Source organism: Rhinopithecus roxellana, chromosome 11 (genome assembly GCF_007565055.1).
Source record: "Rhinopithecus roxellana isolate Shanxi Qingling chromosome 11, ASM756505v1, whole genome shotgun sequence".
NCBI classification, from domain to species: domain Eukaryota; kingdom Metazoa; phylum Chordata; class Mammalia; order Primates; family Cercopithecidae; genus Rhinopithecus; species Rhinopithecus roxellana.
In genome coordinates, this window is record NC_044559.1 from 618,801 (window position 1) to 633,327 (window position 14,527).

At 40.3% G+C, this 14,527-nt stretch overlaps 1 protein-coding gene and 1 pseudogene across 3 annotated transcripts in view; both read left to right on the forward strand.

Annotated features, from left to right (window-relative positions):
- The window catches only part of ZNF248 (zinc finger protein 248), an 80,238-nt gene that overhangs the window by 33,179 nt on the left and 32,532 nt on the right, over positions 1–14,527 (forward strand). The window lies entirely within an intron of this gene.
- Positions 7,451–9,812, forward strand: LOC104675965 (annotated as a pseudogene).

The window sequence follows — 14,527 nt, forward strand, 5'->3', positions numbered from 1 at the left end:
TCTTCTCTTAGACAGCAGTTATGAAGAGCAAGGTCTCAGATACTTTGGGAGGTGAGAACTGATGACTAATATGAAGCTATGCCATGTTTGGAGTCCATACTTTGGTATGGCCAATGCTGTCTGTTATTGGTTTCTTTATCTACAGAATGGGGGTAGTTATCCTCTCTACAAAAGTGGGCCTTAACCGTAAGCTTGCTTTCAGTAACAGCCAAAAATTCTACCTTTGCCGATCCCCTAAAGGAAGCTCAGGACCTCAGAAAAGAAGACAGGAGTTCAGAATTTCTTCAACTCAGACCCCTTGTAAAGGCTTACCCTATTCTTGTGGATCTCTGATAACATCCCTTAAAACAGAAAACGAACTTGGAGAAACTTGGCAGCCCTGACTGGTGCCCATGACATAGTGGGACTTCCTTAGCTTTCTCAGGCCTAGATTCCCCTGTGCTGATGTCTGCACCAGTTGCCGATATTGGGAGAATAAATATTCTTTGGAATTTGACAGATGAGTTCTCTTCAACCCACCTCACTCACATATTGGTTCACTTCCCTAAAGTAACTTGGTTTTTAGTTCTGTCTGGGCCTTTTTCCATGCACTGTAACTAATAAATATGTGCCTGTAGAGAATTTATAACATACTGGAGTTTTATGGACATTTGAGTATTAAAAATCAAGAAATATGGTCAGACTATTAATCAAATGCTAGAATACATACATGACTGGAGAGTTGTAAGTTGTATTTTTAATTGCTTCTAAAGAGAAATAAATAGTAGTATCAGCTCAGCCACAGGAAATTAACCTTAGATGAATTGATACTACTATTATGTATGGTTTTTAGTTTTCTCAGATGATTTGGTGATTTGTACACATATTATTGTTACGTTATTACAGTTAAATATATTTTAAAGTTCCTATAGAAATGTTGCCTAAGTTTTCAAACTGGTAATGTTAGTGGTAGTGATGAAAAACATACCTGAACATCAATAACTTTAGAAGAGCAGTCAGATGCTATCAAAGGCTGTGAAGAACTTTAACCATGAAACAACATGGAGTTAGTTTAGTAGGTAATGATGAGGAAATAATACTCAGAAAATAGACATTAAAATCACTGACATGACTTTATCACAAAAGTCATAGGGTTACACTCTCTGAAAATACGTTTTTCCACTTATTTATATGAGAAAATTAGTGGGGAAAATAGTACTTTCTGTTATGTGTGTTAGTTTTGTCAGGGGCTTTTGGTTTATTTTGACTTCTCATATTTCAGTGTCCTTTTAGGATACACACACACACACACTTACACAATGGAAGTATAATGTATATGGTGAACTCATTTACAGTACATAAGTTTTCCATGTTAGTTTTCCTACCCTTACCTCACCATTTTTAACAACTACTTAAAATTTCTCAACAATCATTTATCTACAATATTTTATCTACACCCTACCAATGGCTCACTTTTAGTTAGTTTCCCATATTTTTACTCTTACAAATGAACATTATGGAGGTATACCTTTGATCATATACCTTTCTACGCTTGTCCAAGTTTTTTCTCTCTCTCCCTTTTTTTTCTCCCAATTGCACAACCACCAAGTCGTCTTCAAATTAATTTCTCAGAGTCTACTCTCTGGGTAATAGGGGTTCTAATGAAATTGACTCCAGGAAGTCTGTATGGATTTCATTCCCATTCAAAGTTTGGAAATGTGACAGCTGGGTGGGGTGACTAATGCCTGTAATCCCAGCACTTTGGGAGGCCAAGGTGGGAAGAATGCTTGAGCCTAGGAGTTCAACACCAGCCTGGGCAATATGGTGAAACCCTTTCTCTACAGAAAATACAAAAATTAGCCGGGCATGGTGGTGCACACTCTATAATCTGAGTTACTTGGGAGGCTGCGGTGGGAGAATCACCTGAGCCTGGGAAGTTTAGGCTGCAGTGAGCTGTGATTGTGTCATTGCACTCTAGCCTAGGTGACAGAGTAAGTCCCTGTCTCAAAAACAAAAGAAAAAGTTCGGAAATGTGGGCCCACCATTGCTACAGTGGGTGCTGTTCTTTTTTTTTGTTGTTAAAAAATTCCAACCTTACTAATATAATATGATAGTTCTTAAACATTTTAATTTCTAAATTTTCTACAGACATTGAAATTTAAAAATATTGATTACCCCTCACTTTCTTAATGTTGGCTTATATCAGTAGGCTCACTTTAACTGAGGTGCTCATCATTTTGTAATAGCTAGTCATGGAAGATTATTAAGATATTTTCTTGGCTTATGTACTCTCACCAATCTAAGTACATAGTTTACCTTTTTACAGGAACAGTGGAAACTTGTTTTTTTCACTTTATGAACAACATATCAACAGGATAGTCTTTCTCATTTCTGGGAGGTATACTTTAAAATTTGTCTATGGGAATATATATATTTTTTAAGTTTTCAAATTACTTCAAGCTTTTAAGTAATTTTGGCTGGGTGCAGTGGCTCACGCCTGTAATCCCAACATTTTGGGAGGCCAAGGCTGGCAGATCACAAAGTCAGGAGATCGAGACCATCCTGGTATCACGGTGAAACCCTGTCTTTACTTAAAAAAAAAAAAAAAAAAAAAAAAATTAGCTGAGCGTGGTGGTGGGTGCCTATGGTCCTAGCTACTCAGGAGGCTGAGGCAGGAGAATGGTGTGAACCTGGGAGGTGGAACTTGCAGTGAGCCAAGATCGCACCACTGCACTTCAGCCTGGGCAACAGAGTGAGACTTCATCTCAAACGAAACAAAACAAAACAAAAAAACTTTTAAGTAATTTTTTCCTTCTGCAATTGGTACGCAATCTTAACATTAAGATTAGAAATGCTCATTATAATTTTTAAACGCTTTGGTAGTTTAAATTTTATATTCCATGTGAAGTATATTTATTTTGTGAGGTAAACATTTACACGTACCATGTGATCTACAGAGAGAACCACTTACCCCAACACCATTTATTAAATAGGCCTATTTCTCTCTACTTTGAAATGTCATTGTGATGGTTAATTTTATATATCAACTTGACTGGGTCATGGAGTGCCCAGTTGCTTGGTCTAACATTCTTCTGGGTATATCTGTGAGGGAGTATTGGATGATATTAACATTTAAATCAGTAGACTAAGTAAAGCAGATGAGCGTGGGTGGGACTCATCCAATTGATTGAAGGCCTGAATAGAACAAAAGTGCCAACACCCCTGAGTAAGAATTCCCACCAGTGACCTTCAAACTGGACATCAGCTTTTTCTTGCCTTTAGACTCAGTTGAAACATTAGCTTTTCCTGGGTCTTGAGCCTTCAGATTGGAATAATACTCTCAGTCCTCCTGGGCCTCGAGTTTGCTAACTCAACCTGCAGATCTTGGGACTTGCTAGCCTCCATAATCAGGTGAGCCAATTCCTTATCATAAAGCTCTTTCTATATGTACATCTTATTGGTTCCATTTTTCTGGAAAACTGACATAGCCACCATTATCACATACTGAATTCTTACATGATCTTAGGCCTTTACATATTTTTTTTTTCAGACTCTAAAATACTTAGTTTATTCTAGCCATTAAAGATGGATCTTTGCCCCAGTGCAGTGGCTCACGCCTGTAATCCTAGCAATTTGGGGGGCCGAGGTGGGTGGATCACCTGAGGTCAGGAGTTCGAAACCAACCTGGCCAACATGATGAAACCTTCTCTACTAAAAATACAAAAATTAGCCAGGTGTGTGGCACAGTGCCTGTAGTCTTAGCTACTCGGGAGGCTAAGACACAAGAATCGCTTGAACCCAGGAGATGGAGGTTGCAGTGAGCTGAGATCATGCCACTGCACTCCAACCTGGGCGACAGAGCGAGACTGTCTCAAAAAACAACCAAAAAAAAAAAAAAAAGACATCTCTAGTTAAGCTTTAGTCTGTATCTTCACAAAATTCTCGACCCTCCTCATTATTTCAAATAAAATTTACATTTGTTCTAGCAGCAGTACAAAAGATTTGAAAATACAGAACGTTGTTGAGAATTTGTTTGGAATGTTGTGACATAATATGCCTAACTTTTTTTGTTCAAAAAATGATTAGTTCCTGTTACTTGCTTTTGTTTTGTTTTGTTTTTTTTTTTTTTTGTTTTTTGTGTTTTTGAGACAAGAAGTCTCGCTCTGTCACCAGGCTGGAGTGCAGTGGCGTGATCTTGGATCACTGCAACCTCCGCCTCTCGGGTTCAAGCGATTCTTCTGCCTCAGCCTCCCGAGTAGCTGGGACTACAGGCACGCGCCACCATGCCCAGCTAATTTTTGTATTTTTAGTAGAGACCGGGCTTTACTATGTTGGCCAAGATGGTCTTGATCCCTTGACTTCGTGATTAGCCTACCTCGGCCTCCCAAAGTGCTGGGATTATAGGTGTGAGCCACTGCGCCCGGCCACTATTTGCATTTTTTAAGGTGTCATTCAATAAACTTATAGTTTCCTTTACATAGCCTGCACATTTAATTCTATGTGTTTTTTAGAACATGTGAACATCTTGACCAAGTTTTATAGTTTCCTTCACATAGACCACACATTTATTTAATTCTAGATATTTTTTAGCACATGGAAACATCCTGATCAAGCTTGTCTAACCTGTGGCCCATGGGCTGCATGTTGTCCAGGATGACTTTGAATGTAGCCCAGCACAAATTTGTAAACTTTCTTGAAACATGTGTAGGGAGACCCCCTGAAACTATTGCTATGGAATAAAAGATGAAATGCTTCTTATTATTGTAAATTCAAAATTGCATGCAGGATTGTGTAAAGACAATGCCAAGTTGGACTGTCAGAATGAGCCAACAGCACGTGATGTGCTTCCCCCTGCAGATAGCCTATGAATGGACGTGCAGTCAGGGAGGTTTCACATCACCAAGATTCCTATCCCAGAAAAGCAGATGTTCATAGCTTTGGGAATGGAACGCGACCCTCGTGGAGAACCTATAAACAGGCGCATGGGGGGCGTCTGTCCATATGGATAAGATAGGGCTATACACGCCCTTATCTTGCCGTGGCTCTTCCAGGCCTCTTTAGGGTTCATACTCCCTTCTGAGAATTTCTGGTCTAACTGATTGTCTAACTTCACGTCCTGTTTCTATGAATTGTTTGTAACCAACTTTTGCTGCAACTATTACTGTTGATTAATATCTTGCTAATCATAGGTTATGGAAAGACTGTGTTCCTGTTTTAAGGCTCTGTTAGAAATTAAACTTCACCTCCTGTTTCTATGAACTGTTTGTAATGAGCTTTTGCTGTAACTGTTACTGCTGTTCCTGTTTTAAGGCTCTGTTGGAAATTACTGATGCACACACTATGTTGTAAATTCTTATCTCTTTATACTGTACTTCTCCATACAGATGTTATATTAAAGAATTACTTCATCCCCATGTGACCATCTCACCACATAATCAAATAACCCTAAATCCCTCACTAATGTACCCCCGCCCTCACTAAACTCAATAATAAATGCTGGCATATCAGTGCATTGTTGGCACCACGGGACCAGAAGGCTGTGACCCCCCTGGACCCAGCTTTCGCTGTCTTGTGTGTGTCTGTTATTTCTCAACTTGCCCATCCGCCTGGGAGCAGAGAGCCCTGTTGCATTGTGGACTGCTGGCCAGTTCCCGCAATAATTATGAGCTTTTTTTGTGTGACTTTTATTTTTTTTAGCTCATCACCTGTCGTTAGTGTTAATGTATTTTATGTGTGGCCAAAGACATTTCTTTCTTCCATTGTGGCCCAGGGAAGACAAAAGATTGGACACCCCTGATCAAGATTGGACACCCCCGATCTTGACTATATTATTATAATGAATATAACAGAGGTATTTTATTAATATGTATTTAATAAATGTATATTTACCACTGAAGATTCTCGTGGTACACAGTTCAGTGAAGAGATTATCACAAAGCATCATGCCTTTTGTAAAAATGTCAGACTTTGCACTTAAAGTGAATGGAGAGGATGAATCATTTCTTTTAGATTATGTTTTCTGATTTTTTTTTTCATTTTTGTTTAATATATATGTAATTTTTCCAAGTTGATATATTTTGCAACCTGGGAAAAAAATAGCCATGGAGATAACACTTTAATTGTTGGTCTCATTTTCAGCTTTATTTAAGTGTCTTTTCTGTGTTCACAAGTGAAATTGATAAACAGTTTGTGGTAGCTTTCTATGTAGACACAGGCTGTTATTTAAGACGACTCCAGACCATGTCCGTTGTGATTCTGAAGGGGCAAAGCCTCCAGGGAGAGGAGATTTAATTTGAGCAGCACCAACTTATTACAACTTTTGGAATGATTGCTACCGAGTGTCTACAGTGGCTCATGGGGCACTAAATTCAGCAATGTCATGAGTTGGGTGTCTGACGACACTGGGAGGGGAAGGCATAGCCCCTTGTGTGGGGCTTATGTTGTCTTCAGCTTCTGAGGGAGCTGATTACTGAGGCTCCAGTCTTCAGCCTTTATCCTTTGGAGAACTGATTCTGGGCATACAACTGTTTCTGGGCAGAGAACTGGAAAGGAAGTTTGTGCACTTTGGAATTGGAATTGGTTTGAGGGGAGTTCGGTGGTATTTGGTAGTTAGAAAAGGTGAGATTAGCTTGTAGTAGGTGGGATCCAAAACTCCAAATGACTGTCATTTGTGTCCATTAGTATCTTGGGTTTTCAAGCCTGTCCTGAATGTAGGTAAAGGCCTTTGATGATAGGATGTGCTCCAGGGTCAGGGTTGAAGAGGGAGTAAGGGTAGGGACTGGGACTGAGCAGTGGGTTGGCTGTGGTTGCATTTGTTGCTTTCTTTGAGGAAAGCTCCCTGTGTAAGTGGCCAAGTATGTTCAGTAAAATGTGTAGGCCTTAATTCCAGAAGAACTGCACCTCTGCAGCTGTCTATACTGGGGAGTGAGGTTCTTGAATGTGATTGAAGTGTTGTTAAAGGCCATCTAGTAAGAGCTGGACTGAGGGGTGTGAACAGTCCATAGTAAAGCACACTGTTCAAGAGCATGGACTTTAGAGTCAGCGAGGCCTGCATATACATCCACCACACTTAACACATATGTGACTGGACAGGTAATTTAACTACTGAAAACCTCAGTTTCTTCCTTTCTAAATGTGAATGGCAGTAGTACCTACTTTGTGGGGTTATTCTGAGAGTTAAATAAGATAACCAAGGAAATCCTAAATATATTCATCCAACCAATAGGTATAAGTCATTTTCATAGTTGCTTAGGAGTTATTTCTAAATGAAACAAAAACTCTCTGCTTTTATAGAACTTACTTTCTAGTGGGGCAATAAATATAAAAAGTTACCATGACTTCCACAATGGCAGCATGAGGACCTCTGTAGACCTACTTCTCAGTGAAGTGAGCATAACTGATGAAAATTATATAGGTCTTTGGGATCCAAGAGCACCTTTAGTCCCTGGAGACGCTCTGCCAGCCAGAAGTGATGGAAGAATTGTATAGCCTGGACCCACGACGGCAGGAATTATTGGAGGTCAGGTTTACTACAGTAGGTGTTAGTAAGGAAAACTAGAAAAGAAGAGGAAAAAACAATAAATCGATGCAAGAAGAAATAAATACATTGCAAACAGAAGAATGGGAAATATTCAAGAGTTGGAAAATCAGGAAACAAAAGACGAAATGAAGGAGAGTACATCAGATATAATGAAAGGGACCACTTAATAGTGAGTCTTCCAACCAGAGCTTGTGCAGTGTGGGATCCTTGAGTGATAAAGAAGTAGAGACTCCCGAGAAAAATCAGAATGACCAGTGAAAGCTGAAAAGAAAAGCTGAACCATATGAAACTAGCCAAGGGAAAGGCACTGCTAGGGTACATAAAATTAGTGATAACTTTGAGTTTGCTGGGGGAAGCGGGCCAGGAACCAGCCCTGACAGCAGTGTTCCACCAGTTGCACAATTCTCACCACAACATTCCTTATCCAATCCTTTACTGCAATGAGTAGAACAGCCCCTCTGTGGTTTAGATGGCAGCGCTGCAAAGGAGGCGATGGAGGAGCAGTCTGCTCTGCCAAACAGCCTCATGTCAGCAATGATAACAAAACCTCGGCTTGACACAGAGCAGCTGGCACAAAGGGGAGCTGGCCTCTGCTTCACTTCTGTTTCAACTCAGCAAAACAGTCCCTCATCTACGGGATCTGGCAACACAGAGCATTCCTGCAGCTCCCAAAAACAGATCTCCATCTGGCACAGATAGACCCAGTCCGACCTCACAATAGAAAAAATATCTGCACTAGAAAACAGTAAGAATTCTGACTTAAGACGGAGGGAAGAATAGATGATTTATTAAGAGCCAACTGTGATTTGACACAGCAGACTGATGAACAGCAAAAGATGCTACAGAGATACAAGGAAGATTAAATAGATGTGTGACAATGAGCAAGAAAGTCCTTATAGAAAAGTCAAAAAGAGAAGATGGAATGTAGAGATAAGAGCATGCAAGACCGCTTGAGGTTGCACCACTTTTCTACTGTCTGACAAGGGACCTCTTTTACTGAACAGTGGACGGATGGTTATGCTTTTCAGAATCTTATCAAGCAACAGGAAAGGATAAATTCACAGAGCAAAGAGATAGACAATGGAAAATGTTAGCAAAGCAGAAACCTCTTGCAATGAGTCAGGACCCTCCTGCAACCAGTGAGCAGAAACAGCGGAAAAGCAGGACCAATGGAGCTGAAAATGAAACCTTAACATTAGCAAAATACCATGAACAAGAAGAAATCTTCAAACTCAGGTTAGGTCATCTTAAAAAGGAGGAAGCAGAGATCCAAGCAGAGCTGGAAACGCTAGAAAGGGTTAGAAATCTATATATCAGGAAACTAAAAAGGATACATAATGAAAATAACTCACAATTTAAATATCACCCAACACTAAATGACAGATATTTGTTGTTACATCTTTTGGGTAGAGAAGGTTTCAGTGAAGTTTACAAGGCATTTGAACTGACAGAGCCAAGATACATAGCTGTAAAAATTCACCAGTTAAATAAAAACTGGAGAGGAGAAAAAGAAGAATTACCACAAGCATGCATGTAGGGAATACCGGATTCATAAAGAACTGGATCATCCCAGAATAATTAAGCTGTATGATTACTTTTCTCTGGATACTGATTCGTTTTGTACAGTGTTAGAATACTGTGAGGGGAATGATCTGAACTTCTATCTGAAACAGCACAAATTAATGTCAGAGAAAGAGGCCCGGTCCATTATCATGCAGATTGTGAATGCTTTAAAGTACTTAAATAAAAGAAAACTTCCCGTCATACACTGTGACCTCAAACCAGGGAATATTCTTTTAGTAAATGGTACAGCATGTGGAGAGAGAAAAATTACAGAGCTTGGTCTTTTGAAGATCATGGATGATAGCTACAATTCAGTGGGTGGCATGGAGCTAACATCACAAGGTGCTGGTACTTATTGCTATTTACCACCAGAGTGTTTTGTGGTTGAGAAAGAACCACCAAAGATCTCAAAGGTGATGTGTGGTTGGTGGGTGTGATCTTCTATCAGGGTTTTTCTGGAGGGAAGCCTTTTGGCTATAACCAGTCTCAGCAAGACGTCCTACAAGAGAATACTATTTGTAAAGCTGCTGAAGTGCAGTTCCCACCAAAACGAGTAGTAACACTTGAAGCAAAGGCGTTTATTCCACGATGCTTGCCCTACCGAAAAGAGGACCACATTGATGCCCAGCAACTGGCCTGTGACCCCCTACTTGCTGCATCGTATCTGAAAATTGGTCTCTGTGAGTAGCCCCACTGGTGCTGCTATTGCATCAACCTTTGGGGCGTCCAATAGCAGTTCTTTGAATTGAGACCGACTCCAAGGTCACAAACTGTTCAACACACACAAAGTGGACAAATGGCATTTAGCAGCAGGTTTGGAACATAGCAAACCTGCTATGTTGAATGGATCTGAGGAAACCTGAACCAGGTGCTTATTTTCTTGCTTTTTTCCCATCCATTGAGCATGACAGCATGAATTCTCTTTAAGGAGACACCATGGGCAGCTCCGGCCAGGCCTGGTAGGAAAAGGCCCTGCCCAAGGTTCTGGTGTCAGTGGCCACTGTGTGTGGCTACTCTGACTGAGGAAAAAATTAAAAAGAAAAACTGGTTCCGTGTACTGTGAACTTGAAAACATGCAGACTCAGGGGGGTCCCTGATACAGTGCTTCAGATGAAGAATGTGGACTTGAAAATACAGACTAGATGACTGGTTGCGGTGGCTCATGCCTGTAATCCCAGCACTTTGGGAGGCTGAGGCAGGCGGGTCACAAGGTCAGGAGATCGAGACCATCCTGGCTAACACGGTGAAACCCTGTCTGTACTAAAAATACAAAAAAATTAGCCAGGCGTGGTGGTGGGCGCCTATAGTCCCAGCTACTCAGGAGGCTGAGGCAGGAGAATGGCGTGAACCCAAGAGGCAGAGCTTGCAGCGAGCCGAGATCACGCCACCGCACTCCAGCCTGGGCAACAGAGCGAGACTCTGTCTCAAAAAAAAAAAAAAAAAAGAAAGAAAATACACACTAGGCTAGTCTAGTTCTTTTCTTTTAATAAAGTTTAGATAACATCTGAAAAGCTTGTAGCACAAAGGCTTAGCTGCAGATGGTGTTTGACTTTGGAGGAAAAAAAATGCTGTTGCCTGTTAAAGGCACTGGAGTTAGTGTTTTATCCCTAAATAATTGCAATTTTAAAAAACATACAGATTCCCTCACCCCTTTTTTATTTTTGAAAGAATACATTTGGTTGTAAAGTGAAACCCATATTAGCAAGTACGCGGCAATGTTCATTCCAATCAGATGCAGCTTTCTCCTCCGTCTGGTCTCCTGTTTGCAATTGCTTCCCTTGTCTCAGTAGGGAAAAAATGAGTGGGAGTACTGAGATGTGTGAGTTTTTGCCATTGGACAAAGAATGAGGTTAGAAGACTGCAGCTTGGAGTCTCTCTAGGTTTTCAACTGTTTCTTCACAATTCGAACACTTGATGGTGGTCCCTTTTAATTTATTTGAAGTGCTATTTTTTTAAAAAAATAAAGGTTCATCCATGCAAAAAAAAGAAAAGAAAAGAAAATCATATAGGTCTTTGGAAGTGGTTCTTAGGGAACACAGCAACTAAGCACTACTTATTCAAGAAAATCTAAAAGTCATTAGGAACAGTGAGAATCTGTAGTATTTGAACCACAACCAGTGCCCTCCCGTCTTCCTCCCAGGTCAATATGACAAACTCTAGGTGGGTGCAGCCAAGAAAACAGAGCTCCCTTGCCTCCCAGCTCCCATTTTAGGGCAGTGGCATCTACATGAGAGGGACAGACTGCTAGTGTTTCTCATACATCTCCTATAAGTTGTTTAAGAGGCTAAATTGCAGGTCAGTACAGCTGAGGAGAATTCCAGGACTCCCTTCCACCCAGACCCCATTCACTTGACACAGGCTCTATCTCAGGCATGGTGTCCTGAGAATACAGGGGTCCAGTTACCCTTACTTTGACTCAGTAGGGTGGAGCTTCCAAGCCAGAAGAGGAAAGCCAAGAAGACCATCACCTTCCTACCCTCTCTACCCAGCACCCTTCTCCTAAAACATGGATGCTAGAAATAATCATTCCACTCTCTCCACCGTAGCCTCTGGGGCATGGCTCAGAGATTTCACCGAGTGGGGAAAACAATTCGTAAAATCAAGAGGTCAAAAGCTCTGCTAATGAACTGATGTTATTTGAATGAGTGTACAGGAAAGGTCAAATCTAAGGGCACTCAAAAACAAGATTTTGGTGGAAAATAAGAAGCTGGCAGCTTCAGTGAGAGATCCAAGCTAAACACAGGCCACATATTTACCAGAGGTGAACCAAGGAAAGAGATGACTAATCATAGGCCCCCGTGGTGTCAGAACAAACCTCCAATACTGACCTCAAAGGCTGTTCCTGTAGGAAGGCTTGTGTAGCAAATTGTGGTTACATGTGGTTAATTTTAGCTTTGAACATGGTAGTGGCTACACATCACCCACCCCAGCAGCTTTGTATGTGTTCCTGAAGCAGCTTGCAGAAGCCAGGATAGGCATTAAGGTCCTGTTCTCCAAATATTGGGGAACCGTGCTTTAGTCACTGATTGCTCCTTCTGATCATGGAGGTGCAGACACGGAGGTATAAACACAGAGGTGAGCAGCTATTGCAACTCAATGCCATTGTTGCAAGCCCTTGCACTTATTCACTGGAGAGATGCTCTTTTGATTTAATGAATTGCTTTTCCCCTGCCCCTCATCCCCACCTCCTTGGCAAAATGAGCCACGCCCAGAGCCTAGGGTGGAGAAAGTGAAATGGTTCTTTCTAGTGCCCATGTTTTAGATGAAGTGAATTCCTGGGGATTTAAAGACTTGGTGCTTTTCCCCTTCATTTCTCTCTATCTCTCTCTCTTTTTTTTCCATTTTGGGAACCAGAAATGTAAGGACTGGGACCTTTGGCAACCACATATATGGAAGAATTTAGACAGTTGCCATGCATGCCCATGACAAGGTCCAGGCTTAGAAACGAACTCAGAAGAGCTTAAGTTTACATCTCAGGCTAGTCTTTAGTATGCAGACACCCTGTAACTATTTTTTTAAACTAAATGAATGAGAACAAAAAGCCTAGCAGAATCTGATCTCCAGAGATACCACACCATAAATTTCAAATGTCCAGTTTTCAACAACAACAAAAAAATCACAAGGTGAATAAAGAAACAAAGTATGACTAATTGAAAGCAAAAAAGAAAAGAAACTGCCCCTGAAAAAGACCAGACTGTGGGTTTACCAGACAAATTAAAAACACTGTCTTAAAGATGTTTAAAGAGCTAAAAGATGATGTGGACAGTCAAGAAAACTATAAACAAAATGGAAACATCAATAAACATAGAGAAAACAAATTCTGGAGCTGAAAAGTACAACAAATCTGCTAGAGGGATTTAAAAGCATATTTGAGCAAGCAGAAGAATGAGTGAATTTGAAGATAGGGTCATTGAAATCAAATTTAAGGAACAGAAATAAAAAAGACTGAAGCTGGGTGTGGTGGCTTATGACTATAATCCCAGCACTTTGGGAAGCTGAGGCAGGCAGATCACCTGAGGTTAGGAGTTTGAGACTAGCCTGGCCAACATGGTGAAACTCTGTCTCTACTAAAAATACAAAAATTAGCCATGCGTGGTGGCATGTGTCTGTAATCCCAGCTATTTGGGAGGCTGAGGCAGGAGAATCACTTGAACCCAGGAGGCGGAGGTTGTAGTGAGCCAAGATTACGCCACTATACTCCAGCCTGGGGAACAGACCGAGACTCTGTCTCAAAAAAAAAGTCTGAAAAAAAAAAATGAACAAAGCCTAAGAGACGTATGGGACACCATCAAGTGGATGAATACATGCCTTGTTCGGAGTGCCAGATAGAGAAAGCGTAGAGATAATTTGGAGAAATAATTGGTGAAACATTATAAAATTTGATGAAATATATGAATATAAACCTAGAAGAAACACAATAAACTTCAAGTAATATAAAATTAAAGAGGCCCACACTGAGGCACAGACTGTCAAAGGCCAAAGACAAAGTTTTAGAGCAGCAAGAAAGAAGCAGCATATACTAACATACATACATACATGCTATCCTCAATAAAGTTATTAGCAGATTTCTTATCAGATCTTGGAGACCAGAAGGCAGTGGGTTGAAATGTTCAAAATGCTGAAGGGAAAAAAAGAAAATCTGTCAGCAAACAATTCTGTATTTGGTAAAGTTTTCCGTCAAAAGTGAGGCTGAAATTAAGACATTCCTGGATAAACAAAAGCTGATGGAGTTTGATAGCAGTAGACCTGCCCTGCAAGAAAGCTAAAAAGAGTCCTTCAGGTTGAACTGAAAGGACACTAGACAGAAACTAATGCCCTAAAAGAAATGAAGATATCTGATAAAGGGAAATGCACAGGCAGTTGTAATACAAAGATGTATTACTGTAACTTTGGTTGGTAATTCCACTTTTTGATTTTTACATGATTTGAGAGACTAATGCCTAAAAAGGTTTTGTGTCTCTGGACACAATGTATAACAAAGTCATTTTGTGACGTCAATAATTTAAAAAGTGGTGGGGACAGCGCTATGTAGGAGCCAAGTTTTTTTTTTTTTTTTTTTTTTTTTTATGTTATTGAGGTTAAGCTAGTAGTGTTATGACTTTAGGATGTTAAATGTAACAAAGAAAACAGCTATAAAGAATACACACAAAAAGAAATGAGAAGGGAATTAAAAGATTTAGTACCAAAAATCTACTAAAAAGAAAAGAACTGTACTTCAGGAAATGAGGGGAAAAAATGCTGTAAGACATAGAAAACAAAAGCACAATGATAGATGTAGATTCTTCATTTTTGGTAATTACTTTAAAGGTAAATGGCTTAAATGCTTCAATCAAAAGAGAGATTGGCAGAATGGATTAAATAAAACCAAATGTGATTGAACAGTACTGTCTACAAGAGACGCGGGTTCTGATCTGTGTCCAAAGACACTAATGAGTTAAAAGTGAA